Genomic DNA, 16,391 nt, shown 5'->3' with positions numbered 1-16,391 from the left:
AGTACTGAGTGATAACCGGGTCTGGAGAGGGAAGTAAAGCTCAGCCACAGAGAAACAAGCGAGTGACAGCACAGCTCCTGTAGCTCTGAGACCGGGACACGCGTGGAACACACATACAACACACGTGGCTGCCGCTGCTGTGATGTCTCTGGCTTCCTGCCTGAGGCCCGGGGCCGAGTAAAGCCGAGCTGGGGTCCCCCTGGGAGAGGATGGCAAAGGGAGCTGGTGGTGCAGAGAGAAAGGGGGCCATCCCGTGGGGCCTCACACCAGGTGCTGGGAACTAAGGGCGTGGAGCCCAAAGGCAGACTCCGGGTTCTGTCGTCTCTGAGCAACACATGGGAGCACCACTGAGTTGGCCTGGGTTGAGCCGAGCTCAGATCTCGAGGCTTCCTCCGACACGGCTGCGACTTGCTGAAACCTCAGCCTCTTTCCTCACAAGCCTAGAAACCGGCTGAAGCTGCTCTTCCTCCATCCCCTCTTCCAGACTCACAGAAGAGACAGCAGCTGCCAAACTTTGAGTAAACAGGATGTCGCCACCCCTCTCCCACGGCTGTTGGGGCCGTGACAGCACCGAGACTGAGGGCAGAACCCAAACCTGCCAGAGCCACGCAGGCTCCAGAGATGACAAGCAAAAGGGAAACAGGAGAAGGAGAGCAAAGCAGAGACGGCTCCAAGGGGGCGTGGGGGCCTTGGGACACCTCCTTGGTTTCCATGGATCCCCTTCCACAGCAAGAGAACATGGTCAGAGACGCCCCAAAAACCTAGCTGGGTACCTCCCAGCCCCTGGCCAGCAGTGGCCCTAAGGCCGGGTAGATGGGCAGTGAGTCAGGAATTCCGTGCATGGGGTCCCTGTGAACACGCAGAAGTACACAGCCATTAGCCATCCAGGGCACCAAGGGGACCTAATCCAGCCTGGGGAAGTCAGAGAAAGTTCCCGGGAGCGAGTGTTATTTAAATTAAAACCAAAAGGACAAGTGGGAGCTAATGGGGACAGTGGTGGGCAGGGGTAGGAAGGGGCAGGCAGAGGAAGAGGTGCCAGGAGAGGCCAGGCGGCCTGAGGGGGCATGAGGGCTTGGGAATAAAGAAGGCAGCTCGGCAGGTCAGAGCAGCGCGGGGACACAGGTAAACTGAGGCTCTTGGGGTTTTCCAGATTATGGAGACTGGACAGCCGGCCAGGACACGGCCACCCTGGGCAGGATCTAGAAGCAGGAGGCCATGGAAGGCCACCAGCAAGATGGAGAGGGCGGCCCGAGGCTATGAAACACAAGGGAAAAGGCCTCTAGCTTCCAGAAATAGCATCGTAATTAAGAGGAAAACAATAATGGTGGGTGACCAGACGGTATCGAAATATGTGCCCGCTTTGTTTTTCCCGAGCAATCTTTGCTAATTAATTCTTAAAGATTCACACACTGGGATTAAAACACTCAGCTGCAGAAGCCAAGCTGATCAATACCCTCCACGCTAATGGAGGAGCTGGAGGCTGGGAGCCGGCTTTGGCCCGAGGTGGAGCTGAGGGAGCTCCAGGCACGAGAGCGCTCCCAATGGGGCGGGGCCCCACAGGGTGTCCCAGGTCCATGCTGGCCAGGAGGGGTGACATGCAAGTACTTTTATACCTGGCAGGGGAGCTGATGTGTCACCCGGCAGAGATGTTGCTGCAGCCTCGAGGGAGCTAGAGGTGCTGGAAGCCAGGAAGGGCTTGAGGCTGCCCTAGAGAGGTGGACGCTGGTGTCCAGGGAGGTCCTGGTGGGCAACTCATAGACGGTACACCCAGACAACCTACACTCACTGGTGGGGGGATTGCTCCATCTTCGAGCATCTCTGTGGGGGCAGGAAACCTTTCCACGACCCCGTGGTGGAAGGAATGAGACTTGGAACCAGAACATCTGAGTCCTCATTCTACCACTGCTCATCGAGTGGCCTCAGGCCAGATGTGACATGGCTCCCAGCTCAGTGGCCTCTTTTCAATGGGACTGGCCATGGCTGGAAGGATCCTCAAGGGCCGTGGGCACTGATGGAGGTATCGGAGGGACCCGACCTCCACCAGCACTCCATCACCCGCTTGAGACGGGTCCTCAGCTTTCCTGGGGGTCACAGGAGATGTGGGGAGCAGAGCACACCAGGAGGTGGCTCTAGGGTGGCACTCAGATCAGAAAGGAAACTGTGCTCCCCATCACAGGCTCAGGTCTCTGCTGTGACAAGAAGTCGCTGAGCCCCGCCGAGGCCCCCAGGAGGCTGCCTGATTCCAGGTGACGGACAGCCCACCCACTCAACACTGGGGCTTCAGCCCAGAGAAGGCCTGTGCTCAAGAGCAAGGCTTTGCAGAAAGAGCAGGGGAGGCGGGAAGCAGAATAACTAATTAATGATGGTAAAGGATTGTGGAAGAGGAAAGCGCTCCGTAACCGCTAAGTGGTGGGGTTATTATTATTCATGCAATATTCATACGATGCTCTTCAGTCTCTAGGAAGCTTCGCTCTGGACTCCTCTGGGGCTTGGCCGAGGGAAGCATGTGCCTGGGGGGGGCTGTGGGATGACAGCTGGCCTGGCCTGTGGGGAGGGGGCCATGATGTGACGCCGCAGAGGAAAGGGCAACACCCAGCCAACCCCAGAGCCCGCGGCCCGTGGCAACCCTGAGCCATCTGCCACCATCTACCAGGAGAGAGGCTCACTGAGCCCTACCATGTGCCAGGGTCTGTGCCAGGCATTTCCACCGTACATGTCCCTTTTAAGGCAGCTCCTAACATTTGCAGAGCCCAGGGAATGCCACACGGCTAAATATTTAAAAGTTAGAGATCAAGCCACACACAGGGCTGGCCCACTTCCCCCCAGGGCCCTGCAGTCCACTCCCCGGGGTCACCTCCCCCTGCGAAAGCTCAGCCCAGCCGACGTCCATGCTGGAGGGCTGGCAAGGTCTTCTGGGCAGAGCAGGAGGAAGCCGGGCATGGCCTGGGCCTCCTGGAGCACCCAGACCCTCCAAGATTCAGATGGGGCCTGGCCAGTCAGCTCCTGTGGGTCCTCCTACCCAACACCTCGCTTTCCCCACTGGACTTCTGGGCCAAACTAGGGGACAGCTCCCCAGCTAGACCTCCAAGTGGAGGGAGGAAGCGTGGTCATCTGGGAATTGGGTCTGCCTAGGAATGCCTGTTGGTCATTGAAATAAAAACAGTCTCCCCCTCACTGTCTAGTTCCCAGGCCCCCATGGCGCTGTGGTTTCCCCTCCTGGCCACACCGCCATCACTTTTAGCTGCCAGGTGCATGCATAAGTCCCTCTCCCTTATATCTGTGGGCTGACCCAGTCCCTGAAGTTTCAGAAGACTTCCTGGCAAGACCAAAACGAAACGGCATCTTTGCGTTTGGATGCATCCGTGTGTGTCATGTGTGGGCGCAGGGGCCTCTCCCCCAGGGACCGTGGTCCACATTTCACAAGGAAGTTCCAGCAGGTGTTGTGTCCTCTCAGGGTCACACACTGAACAGGAGAATTCTGGGGTTTGAAGCTGGGTTGGCCTGGCTGCAAGGGAGGGTCTCACACCAGCACACAGGGTAGACAGTAGCTCCCAGTTGACCCCAGTTGCATAATGTGTCGTGTGTGGTTCAATGACCAGGGCTTGTCTGCAGCTTGGGACGTCTCTGTACTTGGTACCCCAAGGTCAGCTCAGGGACCCCTCTGAGTGTCTCCAGAGCTTTCCTTGGGTCAGCTTAGCTGCTCTGTTCAACATTATCTTCCATGGAGCTGAGCATGAGCCCACCACAAGCTATGAGAGACACAGCACCACAGCTGCACCCCTGACCCCATGCCACATGCTGCTTCCAGTGGGGACACAGATGCGAGGGGTGCAGTGTGGCCTCAGAAGCCAGAATAGACCCTGCCGGTGTGGCCCTAGACCATCCAGCCTGTCCCATCTCTCCTGGGAGGTCTCCCTGCCGACAGCCCACCTGCTGTACCGCAGCTGGGGACTGATTCCTCCAAGGCTGCAGAAGATGCCCTGCGGGATGAAGCCCCCCTTCCTCGGCATGGCTCACCAAGGCCTCCCCGGCTGGCCTGAGCTCGCCTCTCAGCCGCATCTGGCTCGCCCCTCAGGTCCTGCTGCCCTCGCTCCCATACCTCCCGTCCCAGCCAGGTTCGTTCCTGCACATGGTTCCCACAGACTGGCTCCTGGAAGCAGAGGTTCCATTTCGTGCACTCATCAACTCACAAACAAGTGCACTGAACGACTCTTCCTCCAGGAAGCCCTCCTGGACACCCTGGTTCAGATCAGCCACTCCTCTGCTTCCCTCCATGTTTCCTGCATTTTGGCACTTAACACACCATATTGCAACTGCCCTCCGCATAGATCGTCACCTCCTTCAGGTGGGGGCCTAAGCTACTTATCTTTGTGTCCCAGCAGAGCCTGGTGAAAATCAAAATTTACTTAATGAAAGAGAAAGCCCAGATGCTCATTTGTCCCAGTCCCCTGGGCCTATGGAACCAGTTATGGGCCATTTGCCTCTTCACCTGGACAGTGACAACTTGACAATGTGGCCCGAGGGTTTGCGCAGGTTTGCACAAGTCTCTGAGGTGGGTGCAGCAGGTTCCAGGCGGAAAGGCTCCAGCTTCTCATCTGTTCCCTTCAGATGAGCAGGAGAGAGTAAGCCAGTTCGTCTTACTGAGAACCATTAGCTGGTTATTTAATGGAATCAAATCTAATAAAAGGAGCAGTTCAAGCAATTCTGGTGGATAAATGAGGGTCTGGGTGTGACAGAGATGCTTATGGTGACTTTAAAGAGGAAACACGAGTCGTTTAATTTGAGAGCGAGCGGAAGTCTGCTGATCTGTGTGTCAGCCAGGTCAGCTCACACCCAGGGTCCTGGCACCACGGGGATCTCCCGGCAGGCTCTCTGCCTTCACCTCAAGGGGCCTCTTCTCTCCTTTAGGAGCCTCTAGGATGAGGCGGGTGTGTCTGAGATGTTAGGTAGCCCAGACCCCTCCCCACAGAGCATTTCTCCAAATCATCCATTCCTCGGACCTTTAAAAACTCATCTCAGACTCCATATCTGGAAAAATGGAATAGACTTACTTTTTCCTATTCCTCTCAATAAGTATCGCTAAAAACCACAGCCACTATGTGAAAAACAAATGTAAGAAGATCCTGAAAGGTGGAGAGAGGAAGGCAAACTGGCTGAGGACTTGGCAACACCAGTAGAAGCAGCGTCTGGCCTGAGGTTGGGGTGTGGCTGAGTGGTCAGTGTCTGTCACAGCTCAGAAAAATAGGAATCGATGAAATAGACTTTCATTCTCCTCTTAAGGTTTCTAAGTTATGTTTGACAGTTGAAGCTAAAACATGGTAACATGTCTGATGTAGCTCTCAATATATTTAGAAGAAATTTAAGAGAGTAAAAGGATATAGAGGCACAATTTCCACATTTCACTTAAACTGTTAAAATGTTGACATCAGTAGACTGTGATATGTTATGTATACATAGCATGATACCAGAGCAACCACAAAAAAAAACTATGAAAAGCAATAGACTCAAAACCACTACAGATAAATTAAAATGGAATTTTAAAAACATGTTTCAATAACCCACAGAAAGATAGGAAAAAGAGAAATGAAAAACAGAAAACAAAATATAAAATGGCAGAGTGAAAGCTCTAACATGTCAATAACTACATTAAATATAAATTGCCTAAATTTGCCAATTAAAAAAGAGATTTGCAAAGTCGACTTAAAAAGTGACTGAGCTATATGCTGCCTACAACTCGCTCCAAGAATGATACAGCAGTCCCCCCCTTATCCAGTTTTGCTTTCCATGATTTCAGTTACCCACGGACATCATCTGCTCCTGACATCCAACCTTCAACACTGTCATGGCTTGAAGATCCTCCTTCTGTCGTCAGAAGGTCAACAGTAACCTAACGCTACATCACAATGCCTGTGTCACATCATTCACCTCACTTCGTCTCATCACGTATGCATTGTAGCATCTCACATCATCACATGAAGAAAAAGGATGAATACAGTACAATAAGATTTTGAGAGAGAGCAAGACCACATTCACATAACTTTTATTGCAATATAATATTCTTACAATTGTTCTATTTGATTATTAGTGATTGTCATTAATCTCTTACTGTGCCTACTTTATAACTTAAACTTTATCATAGGTATGTATGTTCAGGAAAAAATATAGTATATATAGGGTTCAGCACTATTTGCAGTTTCAGGCATCCGCTGGGGGTCTTGGAAAGTATCCCCTACAGATAAGGGAGGACTACTGTATAGGTCGGTTGAAAGTAAAAGGATTAAAAGAAAGATGTGCCATGCAAACATTAATAAAAACAAAGAAGGAGTGGCTATATTAATATCAGATAAATTTCAAAGCAAAGAAAACTGTCAGGTTGGAGACATTATATTATATTACACGATGATAAAAGAGTTAATCCACCCAATAGACACAGTAATCCTAAATGTCTCCATCTAAAACAACATAGCTGCAAAATATGTGAAGTAAAAACTGATAAAACTGAAAGGAACAACAGACAAATGCACAATCATAGTCGAAGGCTTCAACAAGCCTCTCTCAACAACTGATAGGACAACTAGACAGAAATTCAGGACTGATAGAGAAAAATTTAACCACACTATCAAGCAACAAGACCTAATCAACATTTATAGCACATTCCATTCAACGCCAGCAGAATATACATTGTCTTCAAGCATTCGTAAAACATGTAACAAGGTAGGCTATACTCTGGTTCAAATCTCAGCAAATTTAGAAGAACTGAAATAAAAAAATGTGCTCTCTGATCACAATGAAATCAACATATGAAATTAATAATAGAAAAATAACAGGGAAATTAACACCACTTCTAAATCATCCATGGGTCAAAGAAGAAGTCCCAAGGAAAATCAAACCTCTATTAACCTCATGAAAATGAAAACCCATATCAAAATTTGTGAGACATAGCTAAAGCGGTGCTGAAAGGGAAATTTATAGCATTAGATGCTTACTTTAGAAAACAGGAAAGTCTTAAATCAATAATCTAATATCCTGCTTGAAGAAACCAGAAGAAGAACAGAAAAATAAAGCCAGAACAGGTAGAATGGAATAAATAATAAAGATAAGAGCAGAAATTAATGAGATTGAAAACAGAAAAATAGAGAAATTCAGTGAAACAAAAAACTGGTTCTTTGGAAAGATCCATCAAATTGATGAATGTCTAGCAAGACTGACAAAGGAAAAAAGAGAGAAGACACCAATTACCAACATTAGAAATGAAATGGGATATTACTACAGACCCTACAGACATCAGAAGGATGGTAAGGGGATACTGTGAACAACTCTACACCTAAAAGCCTGATGAGTTGGATAAAATGGTGCAATTCCTCAAAAGTACAAACTATCACAACTCACCCAATATTAAAAAGATACTTTGAATAGCCCTATAACTACTAAGTAAATTTAATTCATAATCTACAAACTGCCAAAGAACAAATCTTGCACACCCAGATAGTTTCACAGGTGAATTTGGCAAATGTTTAAAGAAAAACTAACACCAATTCTACACAATCTCTTCCAGAAAATAGAAGGGGAGCACTTCTTAACTCATTTTTTGAATCCAGCATTACCCTGACATTAAAGCAAGACAAAGATAATGCAAAAAAAGAAAACTCCAGACCAGTGTCCCTCATGAATACAGATTCAAAAACCCTGACCTAGTGTTATCAAGAAGAATCCAGCAAGACAAAAGAATAATTATACATCCTGACCCTGTGGACCCCATTCAGGGATGCAAGCCTGGTTGCTGGGAGCCGTGGCTACATCATTTGATCGGCTGTTTGACAGGGTCCAGCCGATTAACGCTGAGGGGTGCAGGGTCGCCCCTTGGTGAAGAATAACCGGCCAGCCCCTCACATAGTTCTGAAACCTGTGCTGCTTTTAACTGCCCTTCATTCCTTTTCCTTTCTTAACCTCCAGTTTTCACTCCTTTGGGTGGCTGCTTGGGAGGCACTACCTCCCGGGAAAATTAGATACAGTAAGAGAATGTGACCACCTGCAGGTAACTTTCAAGATATTTTTCAGTTAATTAATGGAGGAGCACACAGTCCCATGTGAGACAATCAGAAAGGAATCCTGCCCAGATAAGATGTCGAATTAGGTTTATGGCCTCCATCTGGTTAATGTTTCCTTCTCCCTCCAGTTCTTTGTCTAAATATACATATGCATCGTCCTTCTAAGTTTGCTGGTTAATTGGATGATCAAGAAGTATCTATATATTATTCTTGACCTTCTGCTTTCTGTTAAAATGTTATAGAGGTTTTCTCCTAAAAGCAATAAACAATAAATAATTGGTGAGTAGAAGGGCCGAGGGGTGCAAGAATGCCCCTCGGTGAAGAATGGCCGGCCAACACCCCCGATATTTTCTGAATTATATGCATGCTTTCTATCAAGATTATGTGTATACTTATTTCTCTTTTTTATTCTTGAAGATTTATAGTTTAGCTTAGCTTTTCAGCCCTTTACTTTACTAACAATATGATACTTTCTCCGGCAGTGTACTTAAGGGACCGTTAGCTCTACAATCTAAAAGACAAAGGAATGCTTCCACCCCCTAAAGGGCGCGAAAAAGTAAAGATGTTTAACTGCCCGCTGAGAATGCAGATAGCCCTGGGGATAAGACACCCTGGAGTCACCTTTTGTTCCCCTTAACCATCTACACTAATGGCGTAAATGATTGAGGGAGGCAGGGATGGCTCCACCAGGATGTAACCAGACGGGCTGCTGCCCTGTCCGGAGGCCTGGACCTTCTCTCTTTGATTTAACTTTACCATGAATTACAACAGACGCCTAGGTACCTATCTCCTTTAGCTTAGAGACAACAAACACTAGTTAATTGCAGAGAAGACGATCATTAACCTTATGCTCTATAGAATGGAATGCTAATAAATATTCTTGTGCTCGTTTCTTACTTCCTTATCTCTCTGAGAATATTTGTAAAACTATTTCTGTACTAATCCTGAAAAATATATAAACGACACTTGTGCACAGTAAAGTCGGACTTGCTAACACCAACCCAAGTCTCACGTCCCCTTTATTTTCCCCCTCCCTCATCGCGCCGACGCCGTCCATCCCTCAGGAACCTGGACTCCGCCGGGGCGGGACCCCGGCAAGTGGCGCCCGAACAGGGACCTGAAGGGTAAGTTCCCCCCACTTCTCGGGACGGATAGGATCCTACCCAGGGCTGGAAAGAAGAGCCCCCTTTAGCCCCTCTCTGCCAAAGGGAGAGTGAGGAAAGGACAGAAGGGTAGTAGGTGTTAAGAACTTTGAGAAGTTTTTGCCCCTCTCTAGAAAGGGAGAGTGAAATAAAAATAATAATAATAATAATAATAATAATAATAATAATTGAGAAGTTTTTTGCCCCTCTCTAGAAAGGGAGAGTGAAATAAAAATAATAATAATAATAATAATAATAATAATAGAGAAGTTTTTGCCCCTCTCTAGAAAGGGAGAGTGAAATAAATAATAATAATAATAATAATAATAATTGAGAAGTTTTTGCCCCTCTCTAGAAAGGGAGAGTGAAATAAAAAAATAAAAATAATAATAATAATAATAATAATAGAGAAGTTTTAGTCCCTCTCCGGAAAGGGAGAGTGAAATAAGGTTAGGAAGAATAAGAAGTATTAAGAACTTTTGAGAAGTTTTGGGCCATACTGAGTCTAAAGAAAGAAGGCTCTGTATAGAAATAATAACATGTATGCTTGCAAAAAAGAGACATAAAAGCCTCTTTGGGACAGATTTCTACATTCCTACATTTTTACAAGAACAATGTCCCTGGTTCCCCGAAGAGGAAACTGTTAATTTGGAAACCTGGATGATAGTGGGAACACAACTTAGAAGCTGATTTTCTTTATAAAGAGGTTATATCAACTTTGCCTAAGTATGTTTTAAAATGTCTAACTGGGAATACTTCCTTGTGCAACATTATAAGAGCAAGACCTGTTAAGTTCTGGCCGTGGGTCCTGTCACCACGCAGCAGCTCTGCCTGCCCATGGGTCCTGTCCCCATGCTATTCCACGCTATTCTCTAAATAAAAGAGCACTGCCACCAAATCTTGAGAGCCCAGGAAATCTTTCTCTCGACTCCTCGGCTCACCAACCCTGCATCATTTCTGGTGGACTTGCTTCATCGGCTTGTGAGCTCAAGTTCTGGTAAGTGCCCTATTTTTTCCTTGTGACTTTCTCTTTTTCAAGGATGGATCTAAATTCACTGCTCCATCGGGAACCTTCTCGGACAGCTGTATGAATCCACTTTTGCTGCCCATGGCTACTCTATGGGGCAAATTGTGGCATTCAGCCTGAAGAGAATCAGTACCTTAAGCCTGAGGGTGATGGAAAATGAATTAATCCATTCCTTCCTGACTCTATCTCTAATAGACAAATTTTAAATGGGCACGGGTCGGCCACTTAAGTCATTAGGACGGCCGCCAATCTCCAAGACTCCCGTGGAAGGTTTCTTTTCCTAAGGCTGGAATGGGACCCCTCCCTCTGGCACCTGACCATACTCTGAACTGCGGGAAAAGTCCCAATCGGGACTCCAGTTCAAGGAAAGTACCAAACTCTAACCTTTGGTTGAGTGTGGGAACCCCTTCTTGGGAGAATGGCTCCAGGCTGCAATTGGGTAGAATGTCCCCCAGACTGGCGGAAAGTTCCTCACTGTTTTTCTCTATCCTTTTATCCTGGGAATCATTCACCAGGCACTTATGACTGCCAGGCATAATAGGGAAGGTATACAAGAGATGCATGCAGGGGGACAAGAGATACATGCAGGGGGATGCCCCCATCACCCCTTGCTATAGGAATCCCACAGGCAGAACAAGTAGAACGCTGCCCTAGGCTCAGGAGATTTGCAAGGTAATGGACCCTTTTCTTTCCTCTCTCTTAAAGTTACAGTGACCATTTTTGGCTCCTTTTGAGCTTTGCAGTTGAGAGACAAAGAAATCTTTAAAATATCATAGGCTCCACCTCTGGGAGCGCCCCCCCTGGTTTCCGGGCCTGATCACCCTGGCAACCAAGTGGGGTGCCCTCTCTTGGAGATTGACTCATTACCTGATTGATGGCAGTGATTTTTAAAACAATAGGTGTGAAGGCTCTGTGTCTGTGTGTCTATATGTGTGTGATATTTTTACCTCCGGGTGATATGGCCAATACTAAGAGTTCTGTTTAATTGGCTTAAATTAAGCGCTCACATAAATTCTAAATACAATAGAAATTAACCCACTGTCTTTTAAGATGATATGGATTAACCTTTGGTTAATGAAAACTTAAGTTTGTTGGTTTGATTGAAATGTTTGGATATGTCCTCAGAGTTAGCACTGCATATGCAAATATGCAGCCTGGGTTTCCTAGTCAAATAAGTTCATGTTGTCTGTTAGAAATTTGTCAGCATAATAACTTTAAATGATAGCTGTTTGTCTAATGTCTCAAAGTTCTTGTGGGTAATCTAAACATCATTATTGGGAACAAATGGTTTCTAACTCTACCTAAAAGACAAATCTGTTTTGTTAATTCTAAACTAATCAGGCTTATTTGGTCTAAAGTTACATGGGAAACATTGTCAGATAAAGTGATAATAATCTTTCTTGGTTGGTAGTATGTGGGTAAATGTTACTGATATAAGTGTTTTAGAAATTATATACATGCCTAAATTCTGATGTATCCTGGCTATCAGCCATAATTCTAATTATTAGTTTAAGGTGTTGTATATCACAGAGATAACCAAGTTTCTCTGTCAATCATCATTTTTAAGTCTTTTATTGTTTACAGTCAGTTATTGTTTTACTCTACTTTTTGCTTTTGCAAATATGTCTCATCTTCAGGAAAATTCATGGAAAGGACTCTAACACTCTAGAATACAGGTTTCTAATAAACGCTCAGATTGTAAAACTAAACTGGGTAAAAATTACAGAACTCCAACAGAGAAACTGATGACCTCACAAACTGCTGACAGAAGATTAAGATCAAGAACCAATTACACAGGACAGAATAAACTGATAGGGATGATTATAATTTTTATGACTTTTTAATTGAGATATTACTGATTTTTAATATTTTGCTTTTTTCCAGAGTTAAGAAAATCTTTTTCTCTATTCTCTTAAAGAACTATGACTTACAGCAATTTATAAACAAAATTGAAACATTTGTCTTTTCCTCGCTATCTGAGCCCCCCAAAACAACAATTGGAAAAATTACAAGGAGGAGAGCTCAAATATAGCTCTCCCCGTCTTTTACTAAGTCATGCTCTGTTTGTGATAAATTTTCTCAATTTAGATTTTCATGGTGAGTCACCTATGATGAGACATTGGAATGATAATAAACAAAATATTTTACTACAGGTCAAATGGAAGGACCTGCTTACAGGACAGTGGAAAGGTCCTGATATTCTCTTAACTATCGGTCGAGGATATGCTTGCATATTTCCACAGGACACTTCATCTCCTTGGTGGATTCCTGATCATCTGATTCGACATGTACCGCAAGCAGCCTCTGCCCCCACCTCCACCAAGGCAGACGAGCCCCAGCTTCCGAGTCAAGATAGATGATGAATCTCCCCCAGTAGCCCAGATGAGACGACTTTCACTCCGCGAGAAACCTTCTAAACGTCTGGCTCCCCGTCCGCACTCGCCTCCGCCCTCCTATTCTTTCTACTGACTCTGGCAAAATTCAACCACACTTGTTGCAGGCCATAGCCGCTTTACACAATGTTGTACTGATTAGACCAACAGGATCACAGTTGTATAAGGTTAAGGCCTGTGTCCTGGCCCCTTATGTTTTCTTGGCCTTTCCTGTACACAGTTTTGCTATGTCTATCTCTTTTAATAATTCTCGTTATGATATCTCCTGTCCAGATTGTATTTTTAACTAATTGTTTGAGCCCTGATGTAGAGGTACAAGCTGTAATCGTATTACAACAACCCCCCTGCCTCATGCTGCCTGTTCACCTGTCTGGACCTTGGTATGATGATGTTGGATTGCTTACTTTGAAACAGGCTACTGATCTTTTACAGCGCCCCCGCCGGTTTATCTCTGCTTTAATATTGGGTATCTCAGCCTTGATTGCATTAGCAACCTCTCTCACTGTATCTGCTGTAGCGCTGACTAAACAAATACATACTGCCTCTTATGTAGACGATCTTTCTAAGAATACCACTCTTGCCCTAACTACCCAAGAAATAATAGACGAAAAACTGGAGGCAAAGGAAACGCTCTGGAAGAGGCAATATTACAGATAGGACAAGAACTTACAAATTTGAAGGTTAAACTGGCCTTGCGATGTTATGTGTCCTATAGATGGATCTGTGGGACTCCTCTTAAGGTAAATCAATCTCTACACTCCTGGGAGAAAATTAAAAATCATATCCAGGGAATATGGAACCATTCAGACTTTAGTCTAGACATTTGTGACTTACATAGACAAATTAATAATATTAATCAGGCTAAAGAATCCTTTTCTGCTTCTGAAGTGGCCACCAACTTTTTCACCTCTCTGACCTCTTTTGTAGGGGAGAAAAATTGGAGCTCCTTTATTGTTAATATTGCTGTCGCCATTGGTGCTCTAATGATTTGTCTTTGCCTTTTTCCAGTCTTTCTCAAGTTAATATTCAACTCTATAAGTCGGGTTTCAGCAGAATTACATCTGTTGGCCTTAAAAAGTAAAAAAGGGGGAGATGCTGGGAGCCGTGGCTACATCATTTGATCGGCTGTTTGACAGGGTCCAGCCGATTAACGCTGAGGGGTGCAGGGTCGCCCCTTGGTGAAGAATAACCGGCCAGCCCCTCACATAGTTCTGAAACCTGTGCTGCTTTTAACTGCCCTTCATTCCTTTTCCTTTCTTAACCTCCAGTTTTCACTCCTTTGGGTGGCTGCTTGGGAGGCACTACCTCCCGGGAAAATTAGATACAGTAAGAGAATGTGACCACCTGCAGGTAACTTTCAAGATATTTTTCAGTTAATTAATGGAGGAGCACACAGTCCCATGTGAGACAATCAGAAAGGAATCCTGCCCAGATAAGATGTCGAATTAGGTTTATGGCCTCCATCTGGTTAATGTTTCCTTCTCCCTCCAGTTCTTTGTCTAAATATACATATGCATCGTCCTTCTAAGTTTGCTGGTTAATTGGATGATCAAGAAGTATCTATATATTATTCTTGACCTTCTGCTTTCTGTTAAAATGTTATAGAGGTTTTCTCCTAAAAGCAATAAACAATAAATAATTGGTGAGTAGAAGGGCCGAGGGGTGCAAGAATGCCCCTCGGTGAAGAATGGCCGGCCAACACCCCCGATATTTTCTGAATTATATGCATGCTTTCTATCAAGGTTATGTGTATACTTATTTCTCTTTTTTATTCTTGAAGATTTATAGTTTAGCTTAGCTTTTCAGCCCTTTACTTTACTAACAATATGATACTTTCTCCGGCAGTGTACTTAAGGGACCGTTAGCTCTACAATCTAAAAGACAAAGGAATGCTTCCACCCCCTAAAGGGCGCGAAAAAGTAAAGATGTTTAACTGCCCGCTGAGAATGCAGATAGCCCTGGGGATAAGACACCCTGGAGTCACCTTTTGTTCCCATTAACCATCTACACTAATGGCGTAAATGATTGAGGGAGGCAGGGATGGCTCCACCAGGATGTAACCAGACGGGCTGCTGCCCTGTCCGGAGGCCTGGACCTTCTCTCTTTGATTTAACTTTACCATGAATTACAACAGACGCCTAGGTACCTATCTCCTTTAGCTTAGAGACAACAAACACTAGTTAATTGCAGAGAAGACGATCATTAACCTTATGCTCTATAGAATGGAATGCTAATAAATATTCTTGTGCTCGTTTCTTACTTCCTTATCTCTCTGAGAATATTTGTAAAACTATTTCTGTACTAATCCTGAAAAATATATAAACGACACTTGTGCACAGTAAAGTCGGACTTGCTAACACCAACCCAAGTCTCACGTCCCCTTTATTTTCCCCCTCCCTCATCGCGCCGACGCCGTCCATCCCTCAGGAACCTGGACTCCGCCGGGGCGGGACCCCGGCACCTGGTTTGATATCCAAAAATCAATCAATGTAATCCACCATATTGACAGGCTAAAGAAGAAAAAATCCATGTGATCATATCAACCGATGAAGAAAAAGCATTTGACAAAATTCTATACCAATTCCCGACAACATCTCTCAGTAACCTAGGAACGGAAGGAAACTTCTTCAACTTGATAAAGACTATCTACCAAAAACCCTACAACACACATCACACTTAATGGTGAGAAATGAGATAGTTTCTCATTAAGGTGGAGAGCAAGGCAAAGATATCTGCCATCACTATGCGTGCTCAACACAGGACTGGAAGTTCCTGCCAGTCCAATAGGGCAAGAAAAGGAATTTAAAAGTATACTGTTCATAAAGGAAGAAATAAAACGGTCCCTATATGCAGATGATATGATGGTCTGTGTAGAAAATCTGAAGGGATCTTAAAAATAACTCTGAGAACTAATAGGTGAGTTCAGCAAGGTGGCAGCATACGAGATCAGCATACACAAACCAATCGTACTTCTATATACTAACAATTACACACAGAAAGAGAAAGTTTAAATACAATACAATTTACAATCACTCAAAAAAATACTTAGTTGTACATCTAATCATACAGGAACAGGTCTCATTTGTTAAAAACTCTACACCACCGATAAGAGAAATCAAGAAGGATCTTAATAAATGGAAACACATACCCAGTTCATGGAAAACTCAACGTAATAAAGATGTCAAATTTTCCCAAATTGATCTCTATACTTAACGTAATTCTTATCAGAATCCCAGCAAGATTTTTTGTAGATATAGATAAGATTATTCTAAATTTTACGTGGAAATGTAAAGGAACTAGAATTGCTAAAAACTTTTTTTTTTAAAGTAAGGGGGATCACTCTACCATCATGAAACTTATATGCCTACAGAAGTCATGACTGTGTGGTATCGGCAGAGGGACAGACACTGACATCAATGGAAAAGAAAAGATAACCCAGAAATTATATGACTAACTGATTTTTGGCAAGGGAGCAAAATCAATTCAATAGAAGAAGGGTAATTTTTTCAACCAATTGTGCTGGAAAAATTGAACACCCATAGGCACAAAAAAAAAAGGACCTTGATCTAAATTCGTAAATGAACTCAAAATGGATCATAGATTTAAACGTAAAATATAAAAAGAGGCAACTTTTAGGAGAAAACATAAGACAAAATCTTGGAGACTCGGGGCTTGGTGAAACTTCCCAGACATGATATCAAAAGAAGTCTCCATAAATGAAAAAAAAACCCAGTAAATTAGACAATTAAAAATAAATACTTTTGTTCCACGAAAGACACTG

At 44.7% G+C, this 16,391-nt stretch overlaps 1 protein-coding gene and 1 long non-coding RNA gene across 8 annotated transcripts in view; one reads left to right on the top strand and one right to left on the bottom strand.

Moving 5' to 3' along the window:
- The window catches only part of TMEM273 (transmembrane protein 273), an 82,508-nt gene that overhangs the window by 18,038 nt on the left and 48,079 nt on the right, over positions 1-16,391 (bottom strand). The window lies entirely within an intron of this gene.
- Positions 9,049-14,969, top strand: LOC139082740 (uncharacterized). Its single transcript, XR_011538929.1, has 2 exons — positions 9,049-9,172; positions 12,371-14,969. It is a non-coding gene; the product is annotated as an uncharacterized lncRNA (long non-coding RNA).

The sequence above is a fragment of the Equus przewalskii genome, chromosome 1 (genome assembly GCF_037783145.1).
Source record: "Equus przewalskii isolate Varuska chromosome 1, EquPr2, whole genome shotgun sequence".
Classification (NCBI taxonomy): Eukaryota; Metazoa; Chordata; class Mammalia; order Perissodactyla; family Equidae; genus Equus; species Equus przewalskii.
Note: the sequence above shows the minus strand (reverse complement) of the source record. Positions and strands in the feature narration are given on the sequence as shown.